Consider the following 12,307-nt stretch of genomic DNA (forward strand, 5'->3'; position numbering starts at 1 on the left):
TAGAATCAATAGTTCCGTTATAATATCTGCTTTAAGTTTTCGAATATGAAATATGTGTCTAATAAAGTACTATTATTTCAATTATCTTTCCTTATACCTTTTACATACTTCATATATAACAAAAAAAAAATTGCCATTAAAAAGAAAGTGCAATTGCATTTTGCATTCTGCAACTGCAATGTGAAAGAAAATCATGCAGTTGGATTATAGAGCTTGTTAAATAATGCAAATTTTTTTAAACAATTTACTTGAAACAGAGCTATGGCGTGGCTCAGTGGTTAGAATTAGGCTATATAGAGTGAATCATGATGGGGACTGCACGTGTCAAGCGTCTGTTTCCCCCTTTCTCCAGGGAATAATAATGAATGATTCATCATTGTTACATTTAACCTTATAGTAAGTGCTGTACGCCGTATCATAGCAATTTTATCGAAATGTTTCGTTAGTCCTTGGAGACATGAACATCAACCTTTATTTCCTTTGTCTGAAGTATATTGCAATAGATAACTTTATGAAGAGAGTCACTGCAGTATGATATTATACATATCCAGTTACATTTACGGAAGTTATTCACATCACACATTATGTCTATTTATATCATTCCACGTGTAGATTTAAAAAAATTTTTTAAATATTTTAAAGACAGAGCTGAATATGCTAATCTTACCTAGAGAACTGGCGACGTAGGAGAGAAGGTCCCACCATTAATTTGAACACGTTTGTTGCAGACGGAGGATCCTGAAATAAACAAAAATAATATTAATAATATATCCAATTATCTTATTTTAAGCCTGGATAAATCTGGACCTAAATTTACAAACTTAATTAACCTAATTTTTAAACGAAAAAAGGAGAATAATATAAAATACAAAATTACAATAAAATTGGGGCTTTCTTCATGGTCCGCCGTGCGAGGGTTGGAAAGCTTAAAAGTACACATCTGAAACGTAGGAATTTTTGATACGTAATTGAAATCGGTTAGAAGAGAAGGAAAAAGAGCGTCTTCCGTTAAGGGTTGGTTGGTGGCCAAGCGAGGTTGACACAGGCAGGACTTCGGGCAACCGGAACGTACACGCGTCACAATCCGTTTTCACGTCAGGTGGCCCAACATTGCCGGATTTTTATTGGAATACTGCCAAGGCTGGTCTGTCACTTCCTCTGTTCCAGGATCTATATACGTTCGGGGGCTTGAAGAACGTAAGATGGAACGACGTATTTATTTACAGGACCATGGAGAGGTAGGAAGATGTTCGCAGTACCGTAACTCGGCATACGACTGCGGTAATGGCGATTTTATGTTGCGATGCCGAGCCGTTCTCGAGTCATCGCCACCACCACTACCACCAACACTATTACATCTACTACAGATATTCTACAACTGGAGGTAACAACCTTATACAGGGTGAGTCATGGTAATCCAACATTTTTTTAAAAAATATTACATAAATATGAATTTGTTAATTTCATTCTATATTTAAATAGAAAATATCTTTAACGTTATACCTTTTGGATAATATTTATAGGAGTTAGATGAAAGAAAATTACGAAGCCTGAAAAATTATTCAATCCTCAAACGACGGACCATGAAGAGAGACTCGATTTTAATGTAATTTTTTATGATGATTTTGTGATCTATGAATTATTTAATTTTTTAATCATACGGTTGTGTCGACGAAAGGAAAGATAAATGAATAAAAAAAAGAATAAATAAAATGATACGTCTTGTTTCAAAGGAAAAACGTTTCCTTCCTTCCTACGAGCTTAGTGTTTCCCTCCGGACCAAACAGTGACACAAATACAAGTTGTCCTAGTTCCGTGGCTCACCCTATATACACCACAATGCGGCCGCCTTTCCGTTTTCCTGCGCCCTCCCCTTTCGCTTTTTCCGGCCGCGTATTACGCACTGAAAAACTTTTAGAGCGGCAACTCAGCTCATCTGTCCCGCCGTTTCGTTTTACCTCTGCTGGGAAAGAGAAAGAATGCATCGTCCATCATGACCTCCCTCGATTATCCCACGGGAGGCATGTGCTTGCACGGCATTCAGCTTCCGGCTGAATCGTGCACAAACAGCCTTATTCTTTCTATTCTATTCCAACCTTGCCTTCCCTATATACTTTTTTTTCCCCTTGCCGTTCATCGACGAGTTACTCGCAAATTAAGTGAAAATACGAGAACAGCAGGCGTCATTAATTATCGTAACAGAATAGATTAAAATAGTTTCCAATGGCGGAAGTAGAGAAGTTTGGAGGAAACGTTCCGAATACTTAAGTACTGTGAGAAATATACCTCTGATTTAATGGAGGAAGATTTTAGTACTCTTCTGTTTTTTACATCATATTTGGAGTTTCCAAGGAATTAGAAAATTTCAAGGAAAATCTAATTTTGATTAATTTGGAAATATTCTGTTTAATTATATTGCAGATGTAGCTTCTGTTCAACTAGCAGAAATGCAAGATTGAAATTTATGTTTTAAGCAGGTATTAACAGAAGCCTTGTAAGAGGAAACATACATACGTAATGTACTTTTTTAATAATACTGGTATAAGTATCTAAAAGGCTATTGCAAGGTATGATGACGAGCAGAGAGCAATTCAATTAGCAGAGAATCTTATTTTCATAAGCTTACAAACATAGATGTTAAGTATCTTTTTATGTGATTTGAAGAATATTTCAAATGATTTATTAAATATTTTAATTCTATCTTTCCTAAAGAAATAATAAAATAATAAAATTGCTGATTACAGAGTTACTAATTATTTTGGAATTGACGTTATGTTTCAATACTGACGTATTATTATAATGTAATACACATGGTTTTATTACAAGTTGTCCTTTTGAATAGATAGATCTGAAGTTTGAGTGATACAATTTTCACATACTACAGGAACTAACGTGAAATTCAGTACGTTTATGCAAATGAAGAGCTATATTTCAACGAGAAATTTTATGAAGGATTTCGTTCACCCTTTGGAACTTTGAAACCTAATGCAACCAGCTATTCATTTCGAAAACCCACAGAACCGTGGAGAATTGAATGCGAAATTCTGAAGGGAACATAAAATGTGGAGAATTGTTAATAGGAATGATGATAGTCAAAGATATTGAAAGATTGAAACAGTAAAGCGTGATAAAAATGTTGAATCTAAATAACAAACATTTGAATACAAATGCAATCAATCTGAAGTTAATTTAAAACAGCAATCTAATATAACAATAAATGTCAGTGAAAAGTTTATTCCAAAATTTATAAAAATGAATGTATTAGTAATTCAAATAAAATTCAAATTCATGATATAACAGTAGAAAATACATCACATTAACTTTTATGATTATTAACCTGAGGGTATTTATGTTAACACATGCAAATGCATGCAGCATACATACAATGGAATAGAATAAAATGTTCAGAATACTATTATGCTAAATAAAGTAATACTTTGAAGCACTTTCAACCGCGAACATAAAAACACATATTTGTATAATATTAGCAATTTGATAACAGAGGTAGGTAAAATTTAGAAATTTAAAATACTAGATGCCATAAAGTTGAAATAAAACAATAATTTAAACATAAAGCAAAATTCCATAAAATAAAATTATTATATTACATTTCAATAAACCTGCAGTAGAAAATGAAATATTTTATTTTCACTTAAATAAAATTAAAAAAATATTATTTATTATTTAAAATAAAGTTTTTCTCAAAACTGTCTGACAAGAATTGGACATTGTATTGATACATTTATTAGAAACTAACTTGAGAATGATAATGGGTACTTTTTAAGAAATAGCGGTACGTAGGAAGAGAGTTGGAAATTCGTGATTAAATTTTCGTCCACGGTATACAGAGAAGTTAGACTTGGTACTATATAAAGTGCTTTAAAGTTGTAACATGGCTAGGTGGAAGGCGACTCGGCTAAGCTTCGGCTCGGGTTTCCTGCGCGCAAGAGGTTTCAGGTGTACATATATTGATATGTAGTAGGCTTAGTCCATTCTACCCACTGTTATATTCCGTACAACAGAATAAACGAAATGCATAGAAGTATAGGGAAAAAAGAGCATGGAAAAAGGATAAAATTGAAGTTCAATGATTTTATTAGAAAAAAATTAGAAAGTAAGAGAATGAGAACCACAACTTTAATTTAATTTAATTAATTTTGTACCTAATATTATTTTCATTTTCTAAATTTTATACTATTTCTTTAAAATTCGTATTTCTAATTACATATCTTTGTATATATTTTGTCAATTTTAAGTACAAATAAAACTTCTTTTTCCAATTAAAATACAATATTGTTATTATTTCAAACATGAATAGTGGGTAATTGCATGATAGTTGATAACTACATAAATGGGATTTTTGTATAATATGATAATTTCATTATCTTCTCCTTTTTCTAACAAGTCAGTCAAATTATTATCACTTTAAATATAACAGAGATACCATAATATACGTACAAAAGGAAAAAAGTGAAATAAAAAAAAGGGGTAGAACATTAAAGAGCTGGTTCAGTATGCCAACGATATGTTTCCATATCGTTTCCCAAGATTTCGAGTATATATGTGAATTATGCACATATATAAGGTTCCGTATTTCTGATCCAGGGTAGAAAATATTTCAAAATATAACGAATGAAGAAAAGAGGATAACGGTGCTTTTGTCCGTAATGACCGTGGACGGAGTGATTTATGCTTCGCGGCTGTGAAAGAGGCCTAGCTGGTCAGAAAGAAACGAGCAGAAAGTAAAAAAGAGACTATCCATGTTCGAGGTTATTCAATTTTAAGGGAAGGTAATTAGCATATCGTGGAATATGTAAAAAGTGGAGTGAATAAAGGGTTATTTGCTCGGTTATTTATATATATATCTCTGTTTACAAATGTTACAAATTTTGAATAATGAAGGGGATAAGTATTTTCTGAAGTCGTATTTATTCCTTCAATTTTATAGCTAAAAATATACGCTTTCAACCCTTACCGGATATTACACTTTTAACCCTCTCCTTACTAGACATAATTTCTCATGGCAAAGCAAATTAAAAATTCTATTATCATTTTGAAATATAAGTGATTGGGAATTGGATATTGTTTAATGAAGAATTGGCCATTTTGTATTAACTAAGCCATTTTTGTAAAAACTTAGGCTTCTAAATAATATTATATAAGAGATATTTTGCCTTCATTATCTACTCATATATTTTGATAAAATTTGAAAGATTGTATTTAACATACATTGAGTATTTTTCATGATAAAAAACCTGATCAATTTTCAAATTTCAAATTTCAAACATTAACAATAGGAGGTAAGTTCAATTTCATTTCAATGCAGTGTATGCACGCAGTCGGAAACATTTCAAAAGTCGATTAATATGGTAATTCGGTTGCTTCTGTGAAAATTAAGTGCCTTACGTCATCCATGGATTAAAGGATACCTACATCAAGTCACTGATATTAGAGGTTACATAGTAAATGGTACCGGAAATTACAAACTCACATATTAGAATTCTGTAATTACAGGAGTCTGTAAAATTAATAAAAAGATTTCTAATTTTTATTATTAATAAGGGAGAAAACGGTTAATGGCAGATATGTAATTAAGGACCTTGTAGCAAGAAGGGTGCAATTTCATTTTTGACATCTTTTTAATTATAAGAAGTTTGTCAAAAATATTATGAACCTAATGATAATAATTAATACTTATTGTGTGAAAATATATACATATTTTTTAATCAGTGTTTCCTTAAAGCAATAATTTTGTAGACATTTATTTTTAATTTAATCAAAGTTGGTAAAAATGGAACTGCACCTCTTTGGTTGCAAGCGTCCTCAATTCACCTGCATTTCTTCATTGTAGTTGTTTCTCAAGATGCCATAGCAGAACGCAATTGACCCCTGCAAGGCGTGGGTGTGGTCGTAATTTGTGTTCGAACAGACGTTTCCGTTTATTACATCATAGGACGAACGATAGCTTGTTATTACGAGACTGAAACATGCCTGTTTATTCGACGGATCGAACGCGGGAAAGAGGTATGCTCAGTGAAAAATTCATTAATGTGCAAATTGAAAGGCGCCATTAGGCGTTTCTAGCAAGCCCGACCTTTTCCCATCGCTCCGAGCGGGATACTTGCTGGTGTTGGGCCAAGCCAATGGGCGGATATTAAGAAGTCTAGAAATTTATTAGATTCTTTGCTGTCTTCAATAACGCGTAACCTCATTTCATGGTATTATAAAGGAAAATGATTGATTGGAATCAACCGTATTGAGCAATTTATCGATCCCTTTAATTGAATTGCTGGTGAAACTGATGAGAATTTATTATTGATTATCAGTTAGTTAACAATCAATTATTCGTTGTATTTTCAGCTTCGTACTGGTTTATTGAATTTTTCGAAAATTTTCTGATTTATTCGTTTCATGTAATAATTCAGAGTTACACTTTTAATCAGCTTTCACGTTTATATTTCATGACATTTGGTTCGATGACTTAATGGAAATTAAACAGCATAGCTGGCAGTGGCTTCCTGATCTCATTTCCGTTATCACCTCGAAATCCTACGAAATGTTATTGCACTTGGAAATTGCGAGTCGAGTTACGTAAGAAGACTTAGTTTTTCAATCTTCGAGTTCCTCAAACTTGTCCCATATACGTATGCAAAGCTGCCGTTTGCAAGTGCAGCACCGTTGAAAGTTGCATGAATACGTTGTATGAACAAACTGTTCAGTGGTTTCGTCGCAACCGCAATTAGAGCTATTGCGGTTTCGCGAGGAAACTTTGCAACTCCAATTATTTTTAATAAACAGGGCCATGGTCATTGGTATTGCAACTCGCATTCTATAGAGATTATATTATATCCTTTAGTTTAAAAGTTTCTTTAGATATTAACAGATTAAACATTAAGAGATTTCAAAGTATTGTCTATTTTTCTATTAAAAATATATAACTGATAAGAATATTTTCAAATAATTATATGAATATTATATCAGATTCCTGTGTGTTAAATCAATGGCCAAGAGTTTAAAAATAACATACTTTAGTTTTACACAAAGATCTATCAATCATGAGCGACTAATTTACGAGTTGCCGCTTATGAAACACTTATGTAATTTCCAGCTTCCAGCGGAACCAAAAGTTAAACCTCCAATGTAGCATCAAACTGCATTATATAGAGCCTAATATCTCGTCGTATTCAAAGTTCAAGCTTCGTTGAACCCGAAGGAATCTTGATGCGAGGGGTTCCCTCTTTCCTCCTTTCTATAAATGGAATAATTTTCCGGCAACGAGGTATGGAATTTCTGTACGAATCATCAGTCATAAACAACCTAACGGGCAAGATGACACTGCTTACCATCATTGGCGTAAGTACATAGGAACCTGGGTGGGCCTGGACCTCCAAAAATATCGACTGGCCCTCTAATCAGAAATGATCAATGAAAAAAAAATTTGTTATTTTAGAAATAAATATTTCGACCAAAATGCAAAAAGATTTCATATAGGTACTGAAAAATAATATTTCAAAAAATAGTATAAAATTTAGAAAATAAATTCCTGTTATTTCAGTGGTTCACCATTCGAGGGGTTGAATAAAACGAGATATTCGATAACTTTAGTAATTCTAAGGGCCCACCCTAAACAAAGATTCTAGTTACGCCAATGCTTGCAGTTTGCCCGAAGAATTACAGGGCGTAGGTCTGTGCAACAACTGACTGTCTCGTCAGAGGAACGATTTAACCCCCGTTGACCCCGTGGCTCCGTCAGGCCACCTCCACGATTATATACCGACCGCTTTCTTTCTTTCTTCTGATCGTTAGGTTACGCCATCTAAATATATGTACGTATGCACACGGTACATACATGCATACACAGTTTGGTGTACGAGTGCAACCCGTACGGGTCTGCTATTAATACGTGCTTCGGTCAAACGATAATTAGATGGACGTTACCCTTACAGGAATTGGAGTAATTAGATTTAATTGGTGTGAATGGGCACCTCCTCCTCGTTTCGCTTTCGCTCTTTATTCTACTCTTCTTTCATCATAGCGTTTGCTGGTTCGCCTATTATTCTGATGGTTTGCTGTGAACGAAATCGGTGGCAAAAGAGGCTATGCACACGATAAATGTGATTCAATAGAGCTTTCACTAAAATATAGTGTTTACTAGGTACAGGTATTTTTGTTTCGATTTTCATTACTTTCTAACTTTTTAAATGGATAATCCTGCGTACTCGTGTGTGGAATAGAATAGTCAATTTCAAAAGTCAATATTTCAAAAACATTGAAATTCAATTGAACGAATTTTTCGTTTCACCCCATATATGCCTCCCACAGTCTTCAAAGTATGTTTAAAATATTCTAAAATATGTTGACGATGATAATAATTGATTCCTGTATCGTGTTTATATCGATACTTTATATTAATCTACTTACGACTATCTCGAAGCACCAGAATTAACATAATAAGCTTATATAAAGGTTGATAGAAATTTATTCTCCTTACTTGGATTACGCTAATGTTGGAGATATTACCATGCTGCCATTCTTATTCATTTTAGGTAAAAAATATTCAGCTTTTTTTATTCAGTATAATCACATTCGATACATTATTTTCATTTAATTCACCTGTCCTTACCAATTCATTATTAATTTTAAAATATTTATATTTTAACTATACTTAGTCTTTTATGAAGTTAATAGAATATTATGTACGTGGTAGTGACTGTAATTTTCCCCAAAAATGCATTGAAATTTGAAATTTTGAAACCATCTAAATAGGTACAGTAGACTCTCGTTACATTGCCACGAACAGCTGTACGATAAATGATAAAAGTGGTCGAATCACTTCGTGGCAATATAACAAATAAAGAGTAAAAAAATTTTTTGAAATTCTAATAATAGCTTCCGTTTCTCTTCTAATTATCGAAGAAATAATTCTTAGCAATTACTTCCGCACCTCGTTGTTGTATCAGAAAGCTTCTGATGCAACACGAGATAGATTGAAGCACGATATAAATTTCAAGGAAGTAAGTGGTAGATGAAACTTCCGAGATTCTCCCTCGTTGTCCGAATATTGGATTTCAGCTGTGGCAAGAACTTATCCTCTCCCGCGGAATATATCCCTTTTCCTCCCTTTTTTTTTTTTTTGGTCGCTTTCTTCCATTTTCCGTGTACGTATACATACGTAATGGTGGTTGAAAACGAAATAACGGACGTATCGACTAAAGGGAAAGATTCTACCGTTCCAAAGGTGAGGCAAGAACTATTTAAATTGAAATTGAAGCTTCCATTTTCTAACTCTCAACTGTAACCTCGTAGTCTTTTCCGTTCTTTCCTTCGTGCCTCGTATTCCGTCATGCCATTCGATCCCCTAAAAGGGAGTAACGTCTAAGTAGCAGCAACGCCTCGCACTTTAGAAATTGGCTACTAAATCGCAGACAGAAGGGGTGGAAAAAGAAGAGGTGTAGGTTTGGGAAGATACCGGGGTGGGGGGGAGGGCCAGGTGATTCCGATCCAGCTAGTTCGTAAATTATCAGCCTCTAAGAATCGAATGGCTCTACTCTCTTTCGCTTCTCTTTTTTTCTACCCTTCTATCTTCAGGGCCCTTTCAGTGTTCTACCTTTACTTCAATATTGAGTCTCACCTTTGTCTTTAACCTGTCACAGATGTCTCCTGTTATTTGTACATACAGTGACTTTCTTTCATTCAAAAGTTTCTATTTTGAGCAATATATTGAAACCTGACGTAGATACAATAGAAGTTTTTGAAATTTTTTATTTTTAACCGTTTGAAAAATATTTGTGTCAATAGTGGAATATGTGTATAATTTTAATTACTTGTATATATTGGTGCAACTACCCACCCTAGGTGGGGATTAGGAAGGGCCTGACCCTTTTAAAATACGAATTAGCCACCCCTTCTAAAATCTTTTCTCAACCCTTGGACGACAGACCATGGAGAGAGCCATAGTTTTTCATTCAAAAATTGTATATTTATTTTTAAGTTGATATTCCTGTATATTTGGTAAGTTATATACTACAGTTTAATGACTGAAGGTATTCACTTTACTTACATATTTAATTTTAATTGAAATTCTAACGGCTTTTGTGTAATTAGTTGAACCAAGCACAAAGGTAATTGGTAGTTGAAAATGTTCTGATCCAATAATCTCATTGTACCTAGTAAATGAATGAGGGATAAGTAATAGTAAAAAAGCTTTTTATATTAAAAAGAATCTTTTCAATGAAATGTTACTTTTACGAAAATTTCATTCAATGAATCTTTATATTATAATCATTGTCACCAATATAATCAGTGTTCCTCCTTTTGTGTACCTTTCATTCCCCATTCTGAAAAAAACAGTTGAGCAATGAACTTCACTGCACTGTCTTCATACGATTGGCATTGATTGACCTAATTCTCACAATTAGCAATTCATTATCTGCAGTAAGACCAAATACATTTTTAAACTCTTCACATTTAAATCTATTTAATAATTCCATATTATTTTTATTCATTGCCTAGATTCTTAATTCAAATACTATTATCAGTCTAATAAAGGTTCTTGTATTCTTGTTCAATATTCAATTGAACGAATATTCCTAAATTGCTACAAATTAAACTTATCGCTTTAAATGTACAGTTATCTGTTTAAACACAGGTAGATATTATTGCCACCTTTTTTGTAGCAAAAATATTCTCGAAATTACCGTAGGATTTTATACATATGGTTCCCGGTTATGCGCCACTAGAGACGACATTGTTTCTCTCAAAATATGCATGGACACGTAACGTAAAACAGCAATGCGAATAACGTCGTTTACGATTGCGCGATAGTAATCTCGTTATTCCAATACGCGTTTCTCTTTTTTTTTTATGAATTAAATTTTTCTCCCCTGGATACAAAATCATATTCATTTGAACACTTTCGAATAATAAAATCGAGCAAAGTGAGATAAGGCAGAGAAGAATTCTAACACTTTATTTATCGTTTACCTGCTATTGGACAGTGCTAACGTTTTAGGAATGATAATTAGAAAGTCATCATGGCCAGGTAATCGAGTCGTTACCGTGGGTATATCGAGGGATAGTGATGTGGCTATCAACGCAATGCCCTCGAGAGAGGCTAGAAGGGCAGTAAGTGAAACTCTGGTCACTTTCCGAGGGAGAGAGGGATCCAATAAGCCAGGGATTGGGCCAGACATGGTCTATTTAATTCACTACGAGGGGAACTGATATGTCTACCTGTACGCGTATCTATTTCACGCATCCTCCTCACCATTTTCCATGTAATACAGTGGTTCTCAATGAAAGTCTGTCAGCCCTACTTTGAAATTTTAATCAATTACCACCCTTATGAAACACGAATTATTACAATTGATATTTATTTGGATTTTCTCGAAAATAATTATTATTCATTTTAGTTCAATCTTAAATAATCTTTCCCTACTTTCATTTTCGTTTCACTTATTTTTGATCCCTAATGTGACTCTTTGTTTCTTTCTTTTCATATCCCCCCAGTTCTAGACCAACAGCACACGGTAACTCATTTCTGAGCAAACCGTGCTCACTTAGCTTGACTTCGGTGATCTTACGGGTACCGGTATAGCCTAAGTGACTAAGGCCGTTGGCCAATATTATATATATCAAAGTGATAAAATAGAGAGATGTTGAGAAACACTGTGCAACGATACATTGAGTTACCATGACATTTTCTGCCGGACGTGTGTAGCCCTGCCTCGATCGTGTCTTCGAATTATATCGATTCAATTTAATTTATAAGAAACCCTAGAGGATATCGAGGATTTTGGTAAAGAGGATGACCGGTTGAAGGTACGACATTCGACCTCGAAGGGGCAGAAACGAGGTATCGTAAGAACGTTTATCGTTGTCCTCCCGAAATCCTGGCGTGATGTAATATCGAGATTCAGATCACATGCTACCCCGAAATCCTTCTAACTTTCCTGCATGAATGACTACGGTCGTTAAACGTGTTCTTCGATCTTCTGGATACGGTGCCCCCCCGTGTGTTCATGAAATCACTATACCAAAAGTTTTTATTTTATTGACGGTGAAATTGGATTCTGGACAGGGATCGTGTTTTATTATTATTTTATTTAATAATCTGATAATGCGTGTTTCATGAAAATTATTATTTTTTAAATTTCAAGAAAAGGATGAACTCCTATCGTAAATACAGATACAGCAACTGGTAACGTAATAAAAATTTATTTTCAATGTGAATTTATGTTTTGTCAATTGATGTGTCTGGTAAGAAGCGAAGTAATCAGGTGACAGGGGGTCAGATTGTTCCAAACGC

The 12,307-nt window shown here is 33.9% G+C and overlaps 1 long non-coding RNA gene across 9 annotated transcripts in view; it reads right to left on the bottom strand.

Moving 5' to 3' along the window:
• LOC143305798 (uncharacterized) overlaps positions 1-12,307 on the bottom strand; it is a 179,391-nt gene that overhangs the window by 6,116 nt on the left and 160,968 nt on the right. For 8 of the 9 annotated variants that reach the window (XR_013062961.1, XR_013062958.1, XR_013062957.1 and 5 more), the window contains exon 5: positions 668-738. This is a non-coding gene — a long non-coding RNA (uncharacterized LOC143305798). Of the gene's footprint in view, positions 1-5; positions 525-667; positions 739-12,307 lie in introns of those variants that run through there. The other variant, XR_013062964.1, reaches the window with a different exon arrangement.

The sequence above is a fragment of the Osmia lignaria genome, chromosome 11, assembly GCF_051020975.1.
Source record: "Osmia lignaria lignaria isolate PbOS001 chromosome 11, iyOsmLign1, whole genome shotgun sequence".
NCBI lineage: Eukaryota > Metazoa > Arthropoda > Insecta > Hymenoptera > Megachilidae > Osmia > Osmia lignaria.